General features: G+C 37.3%; 1 pseudogene; it reads right to left on the bottom strand.

Annotated features, from left to right (window-relative positions):
• Window positions 1-1,372: 1,372 nt before the first annotated feature.
• On the bottom strand, window positions 1,373-1,831 carry LOC111146444 (annotated as a pseudogene).
• Window positions 1,832-7,166: the final 5,335 nt, after the last annotated feature.

Here is a 7,166-nt window from a genome sequence, read left to right as displayed (position 1 = left end):
TTCTAATGTATAACTTAGTTTTAGAATTTTTTTTTAATCATGGTCTAATGGTGGCTAATTCTTAAATTTTATTTTGTCTGAAAATATCTATTTTACACTTGCTCTTGAAATCTTTTTACTGGATATATTTTGCTAGATTTTTTTCTTACCACATTGAACATACTGTGTCACTGTTTCTGGTTTCCATTCTTGCTGATAGGACATTAGTTAACATTGTCACTCCTTTGAGACTGATTTATTGTTCCAGTCTGACTGCTGTTTGAAAAAATCTTCTCCTGGTTTTTAATATTCTGATATTTCATTGTGATGAAATCTAGGTATGGATTTCTTTTTATTTATCCTACTTGAAATTCACTGAATTTCCTGAAACTGTGTATTGGTTTCTTCTGAGAAATTACTAGTCATTATCTCTTTAGATAGTACCTCTTCCCCATTCTATTTCTCCCTTCCTTCTGAAACTCCAATTAGACTTTTGTTAGATACTTAATTCATCTTCTGGTTTTTTTTCACCTAGCTATTATGATTTCCATATTTTTGTCTCTGTAAGGTGCATACTGAATTAATTCTTCATAACTACCTAACATTTCGGTAATACTATTTTTTGTGTCTAATCTTCTAGTTCATCTTTTCCATGGGATTTGTTAGTTTTAGTGACTTTATTATTATTTTTTGTTACTAGGAATACAATTTGCTTCTTTTCAGATTTGCTTATTTTTGTCTTAGTCTCTTCATGCTGCTGTAATAAAAATACCATAGGGTGGGTGGTTTAAATAATAAGCATTTATTTCTCATAGCTTTGGAGGCTGGGGAGTCTAAGATCAAGGTGCTGGCAGATTTGCATCTGGTGAGAGCCTGCTTCCTGGTTCATAGATGGCTATCTTCACACTGTGTCCTCACATGTAAGAAGCGGTGAAGGAGTCTACTGAGGTCTCTTTTTTAAAGGCAAGAACCCATTCATGAGGGCTCCACTCTCATGCTCTAATGACCTCCCAAAGACTCCAACATCTAATACCATCACATTGGGGTTGGATTTTAACATATGACTTTTGAGGGGATGCAGGCATTCAGTCTGTAGTGTTTTTTAATAGTCTCATGTTCTGTAACCATATTTTATTTTTATTTTTTTTTAACTAAAAGAGTTGACAATTTTATTTTCACATTTCACAATACAAATAAAAATTGCCCCCCCCCTTTTTTTTTGGTCCCATTAGTCACTTGCCAAAACTATTCTGTCTTTGATAGAAAGGGAAAGTCTTCCCTGTCCTGTTAGAAAACACTCTGTCCTGTTAGAAAACACCCAGAGTTACCGCACCTTGGCCTCCTGATGAGGTAGAACAAGTTATGTAAAATGGATATAAAGAGGCTCCCCTCTCTATCTGTCTGGTGGGGTCATTCCTGGCTGAATGGGCACCATCATGGGAAGGGCGGGAGTTCTCATCATTGGGGGCCTAGGCATCTGTGGCATGTAGCCCACCATAGATGACCTCGTTCCAGGAGCAGGTCCTACTGGCATCATCCCAGGAATAGGAGACCCCATCATTGGCATCATGGGAGGGCTCCATGATGGGGTGCTGGCATCATACCAGCTCAAGGAGGAACTGGGAGACTGGTGGGAGGTAGGATCATTGCTCTTTCAGGAGGAATAACACAGAATGGAGTAGGAGGTATCTCTCCTTGTTGATATGCAGCTCTGAGCCTACTCTTCCATCCACTTCTGTTAGCAGTCTTGCACATTCTCTTTGTATCTCCTACCACTGCAGTATGTCTTCCTCACAGATGGGGAGTCATGGGTGAGGTGTGTTTCACAGGAGTCACAATAAAACTTAGACATGTTGCTCTGCAGGTTGTTGACCATTCTGCTCCCCCCCCCTTTTTAAGATTTATTTATTTGAGAGCAAGAGATAGAGCACAAGTGAGTGCAAGCAGGGGGAGAGGCAGAGGGAAAGAATCTAAAACAAACTCTGTGCTGAGCATGGAGCCCCACGAGAGGCTCCATTTCATGATCCCGAGATCATGACCTGAGCCAAAAACCAAGAGTTGGACGCTTAACCAACTGAGCCATCCAGGCGCCCCTCCACTCCCTCTTTAATCATATTTTTAACACTTCTTTATTTCTTTAAATATCTTAATCCAGTATACTTTTCCATATTCTGTGTCTAATAATTGCAATGTGTGAACTCTTTGAAAGTCTGCTTTTGCTCTCTATTATTACTGTAGACCATCCCTTATGGTACCTTCTTTCCTTGTATATTTTGTGATTTTTTTCATGTATATTTTGTAATTTATGTATGCTGTTCATATTCCTTGCAATATATTTTTTTGGGGCAAGTAGAATTCTTTGGGGTCTGTGTTGAGGGTTGGTTCATTTCAAAAGGATATCTGTTTCCATCTTTGAGGAACCCTGAGGCACTAATAATATGGGACAACTTGAAAATTTCACTTTCAGGTTGTAGGACTATCCAGTTCTTCAAAATTTCAGATTCCTGTAGGGGTCCACTTGTGGCATGAGTTTTCCTTTGAGTTCATCAGAATATCATAAATGGCAGTCTTATGGTTTCTTAAAAATAAAGTTCAAAAAATTCTTCTCAACTCCTTCTAATTTATGGTGAGGAATTTTACTTAGCTTTGGCATTCTCTGTGCTTTCTGTGGCTTATTCTCATGGAGTTGTTCCTAAACAGCATTTTAAAAATTAATTAATTAATTATCAATCATTTTATTTTTTAAATTTTGTTTTTTCCTTTTTTCTTTTTTTTAAACTTTAAATTCAATTTAGTTAACATATTATGTAGTTAACATATTATATAGTATTGGTTTCAGGAATAGAACTTAGTGGTTCATCACTTATATACAGTACCCAGTGCTCATCCCAATGTTAATGCCCATCACCTTTTTCACCCATCCCTAACTCCCTTCCCCTCCATCAACCCTCAGTTTGTTTTCTCTAATTAAGAGACTTTTATGGTTTACCTTGCTCTCTGTTTATATAGGTTATTATTTTATTTCCCCTTCCCTTCCCCTATGTTCGTCTGTATTGTTTCTTAAATTCCACATATGAGTGAAATCGTATATCTGACCGACTTATTTCAATTAGCATAGTACATTCTAGTTCCATCCATGTTGCAGATGGTAAGGTTTCATTCCTTTTGATGGCTATTCAAGTGGATACATACACACCACATCTTCTGTATCTGTTCATCATCAGGTGATGGACATTTGGGCTCTTTTCATAATTTGGCTATTGTTGATAGTGCTGCTGAAAACATTGGAGTGCATGTGCCCATTTGAGTTAGCATTTTTGTATCCTTTGGGTAAATACCTAGTAGTGAAATTGCTGAGTTTACAGTATTTCTATTTTTAAGTTTTTGAGGAACCTCTGTACTTCTTTTCAGAGTGGCTGCACCAGTTTGCATTCCCACCAACAGTGCAAAAGGAGTTCCCCTATCTCTGCATCCTTGCTAACATCTGTTGTTTCCTGAGTTGTTAATTTTAGCCATTCTGACTGGTGTGAGGTGATATCTCATTGTGGCTTTGATTTGTATTTCCCAGATGATGAGTGATGTTGAGCATCTTTTCTTGTGTCTGTTGGCCATTTAGATGTCTTCTTTCGACAAATGTCTGTTCATGTCTTCTGCCCATTTCTTGATTGGATTATTTATTTTTTGGGTGTTAAGTTTGATAAGTTCTTTATAGATTTTGAATATTACCCTTTATCTAATATGTCATTTGCAAATATCTTCAGCCATTCCATTGGTTGCCTTTTAGTTTTGCTGATTGTTTCCTTTGTTGTGCAGAAGTTTTTTTATCTTGATGAGATCCCAATAGTTCATTTTTGCTTTTGTTTCCTTTGCCTGCAGAGACATGTCTAGTATGAAGTTGCTGCAGCCCAGGTCAGAGAGGTTGCTGCCTGTTTTCTTTTCTAGGATTTTGATGGTTTCCTGTCTTACATTTAGGTCTTTCATCTTTTTTGAATTTTTTTTTAATGTATGGTATAAGAAAGTGGTTCAAACTCATTCTTCTGCATGTTGCTATACAGTTTTTCCCACACCATTTGTTGAAGAGACTGTCTTTTTTTTCCATTGGACATTCTTTCCTGCTTTGTTGAAGATTAGTTGACTAGAGAGTTGAGGATCCATTTCTGGGTTCTCTATTCTGCTTCATCAATCTATGTGCCTTTGTGTCAATACCATACTATCTTGATGATTACAGCTTTATAATACACCTTGAAGTCCAGAATTGTGAAGCCTCCAGCTTTGTTTTTCTATTTCAACTTTACTTTGGTTATTCAGGGGTCTTTTGTGGTTCCATACACATTTTTTTTTAAAGATTTTATTTATTTACTTGACAGACGGAGATCACAAGCAGGCAGAGAGGCAGGCAGAGAGAGAGGAGGAAGCAGGCTCCCCACTGAGCAGAGAGTCCGACTCGGGGCTCGATCCCAGGACCCTGAGATCATGACCTGAGCCGAAGGCAGCGGCTCAACCCACTGAGCCACCCAGGTGCCCCTTCCATACACATTTTAAGGTTGTTTGTTTCAGCTCTGTGAAAAATGTTGATGGTATTTTGATACGGATGGCACTGAATGTGTAGACTGCTTTGGGTAACATATAAATTTTAACAAAATTTGTTCTTCTGGAGGGTGGGGGGATGAGATAGCCAGGTGATAGGTATTAAGGAGGGCATGTGTGTTGAGCCCTGGGTGTTATATGCAGCTAATGAATTGAACACTACATCAAAAGCTAATGAGGTACTATGCTGGCTAATTGAATATAATAAAAAAATAAAAAAACCCAAACTGCAAAAAACCCCAGTATTTTTTCTTCCAATCTAAGAGCATGGAGTGTTTTTCCATTTCTTGATGTCTTCTTCAATTTCTTTCTTAAGCATTCTATAGCTTTCCATATAGATCTTCTACCTCTTCGGTTCGATTTATTCCTAGGTATCTTACTGTTTTGGGTGCAATGGTATGGATTCTTTGATTTCTCTTTCTGATGCTTTATTATTGGTGTATAGAAATGCAACAGATTTCTGTACGTTGATTTTATATCCTGTGACTTTGCTGAATTCATGTATCAGTTTTTGGTGGAGTCTTTCAGGTTTTCTACGTAGAATACCATGTCGTCTGTGAGAGTGAGTTTGGCTTCTTCCTTGTCAATTCGGATGCCTTTTATTTCTTTTTGATTTCTGATTGCTGCGGCTAGGACTTCCGGTACTATGTTGAACCATGTGGTGAGAATGGGCACTGTTGTGTTCCTGACCTTACCAGAAAAGCTTTTCGTTTTTCCCCATTGAGTATTAGCTAAACAACATTTTATTTTAACCGATGAAAGTTTCCTTGCAAGTTTCTTTTTTGAGTGAAAATTTAAAATTGTATTTGTAATAAGTTTTATAGTTATTTTCCACATTACATTGTTTCCTATATGTACTGATAGCAGTGCCTTTAAATTTTGACTTTTGACTTCTCAGAGCCCCTTTCAACTTCTTCAGCTGTAGAATGCTCTTCAGGACATTTCTGTCAAGGGCACATTTGTGGTATTTGTGCTTCATCCTTGCATGAGAAGTTTTTCCTGTTTGTGAAGGAGAAGTTGACTAAGTTTGGGATTTTGGCTCACTAGGATTTTTCCTCTCAACATTTTGACACACCTCCATTTTCTTCTGGAATTTAAACATATGATGAAGACTGAGGCAAACTTGAATTTTTTCCTTTCTAAGTAAGCGTTTCTTCTTCTTACATCTTATAGTACTTTTCTTTATCCACATAATTAAAATAGTTTGCCCTTTCATGTCTAGAGAACGTTTTTGTTTCAGTAACTGTTCCTGGAACATGATGAACCCTGTTTTTCCTTTTTGTTTTGTTTTTTGTTTTTAAATAGATTCAGGCCTTTTTTGTTTGTTTTTTTTTTAAGATCCAGAAAATTTTTCTTCTTTTTCTACTATGTTTGTTTGTTTGTTTGTTTGTTTTAGGGTCCTACTATTTCTAACTTCTTTGTTCAAGACACTATCGATCTTAAGTTGGATTTTATTCCTTGTTCTTCTGTGGATGTCTGTTAAGTTCATCTGGTTTAATATGTCATTTAAAACCAATGATTCTTTTTTCTTTTCTTTTTTTTTTTTTAAGATTTTATTTGTTTATTTGACATAGAGAGACAGAGTGAGAGGGAACAAAGCAGGGGGAGTAGAAGAGGGAGAAGCAGGCTTCCCAGTGAGCAGAAAGCCCGATGTGAGGCCCTATCCCAGGACCCTGGGATCGTGACCTGAGCTGAAGGCAGATTCTTAACCACTGAGCCACCCAGATGCCCCTAAGTCTTGTGATTCTTTAGTTATTTCCTGTCAGGATGATCTAGCCAATTCCATTTCCTTCCTTCCTTTCTTTCTCTCTCTCTTTCCTTCCTTCCTTCTTTTTTTTTTTTTTTTTTTAAGATTTTATTTATTTATTTGACAGAGAAAAAGAAAGAGAGAGAGTATAAGCACAAGCAGGGGGAGCAGCAGGCAGAGGGAGAAGCAGGCTCCCTGATGATCAAGGAACCCGATGCAGGGCTTGATCCCAGGACCCTGGGATCATAACCTGAAAAGAAGGCAGACACTCAACCTACTGAGCCACCCAGGGGCCCCTAGCCAATTCCATATTCTTAAAAATTATTGTTTTTTCCTGTCACAATTAAAATTTTTGTTCTCATTCGCTTCCTGTACAGTGATGCCTTCTCAAGTTTGTCTTCAATATTACTGTTCCAGATACTCGGTGTCACTTCTGCTTTTGACCTTTTGACCACCTTCAATGGATTCTTAATTTCATTATGATATATTGGACTTTCCTCTACTTTTTTTCTGGTTTCTTCAGTATCTATTTCCTCATTCAATTGTAGTTTTCGTTAGAGCTTGCTATTTCTCCTTTACAAAGGTCACATCTTCTGTACCTTTGGGAACAGTAATTGCCAGCATTTGTTCTGGTTCTTGTAGAAATCATTTTATTATTTTCAACAGTACTTCTGTTCTGAGGTTTCATGCCTTACGGTTGGCTCCCTTCTTTGTTGTGGCATATTTTCATTGATTCTGTATTGACTTATTTGTTGTTCATATACTCTTTAAATATTTAGATGTATCCAAGCATGACATGGTCTCCAAATCAAGGTGGAACTTGTCAATATTTATGAGATACTGAAAGAATTCA

The sequence above is a fragment of the Enhydra lutris genome, unplaced genomic scaffold, assembly GCF_002288905.1.
Source record: "Enhydra lutris kenyoni isolate GAN:26980312 unplaced genomic scaffold, ASM228890v2 scaffoldscaffold13, whole genome shotgun sequence".
Taxonomy (NCBI): Eukaryota; Metazoa; Chordata; class Mammalia; order Carnivora; family Mustelidae; genus Enhydra; species Enhydra lutris.
This window is presented reverse-complemented; position numbering and strand designations above follow the sequence as displayed.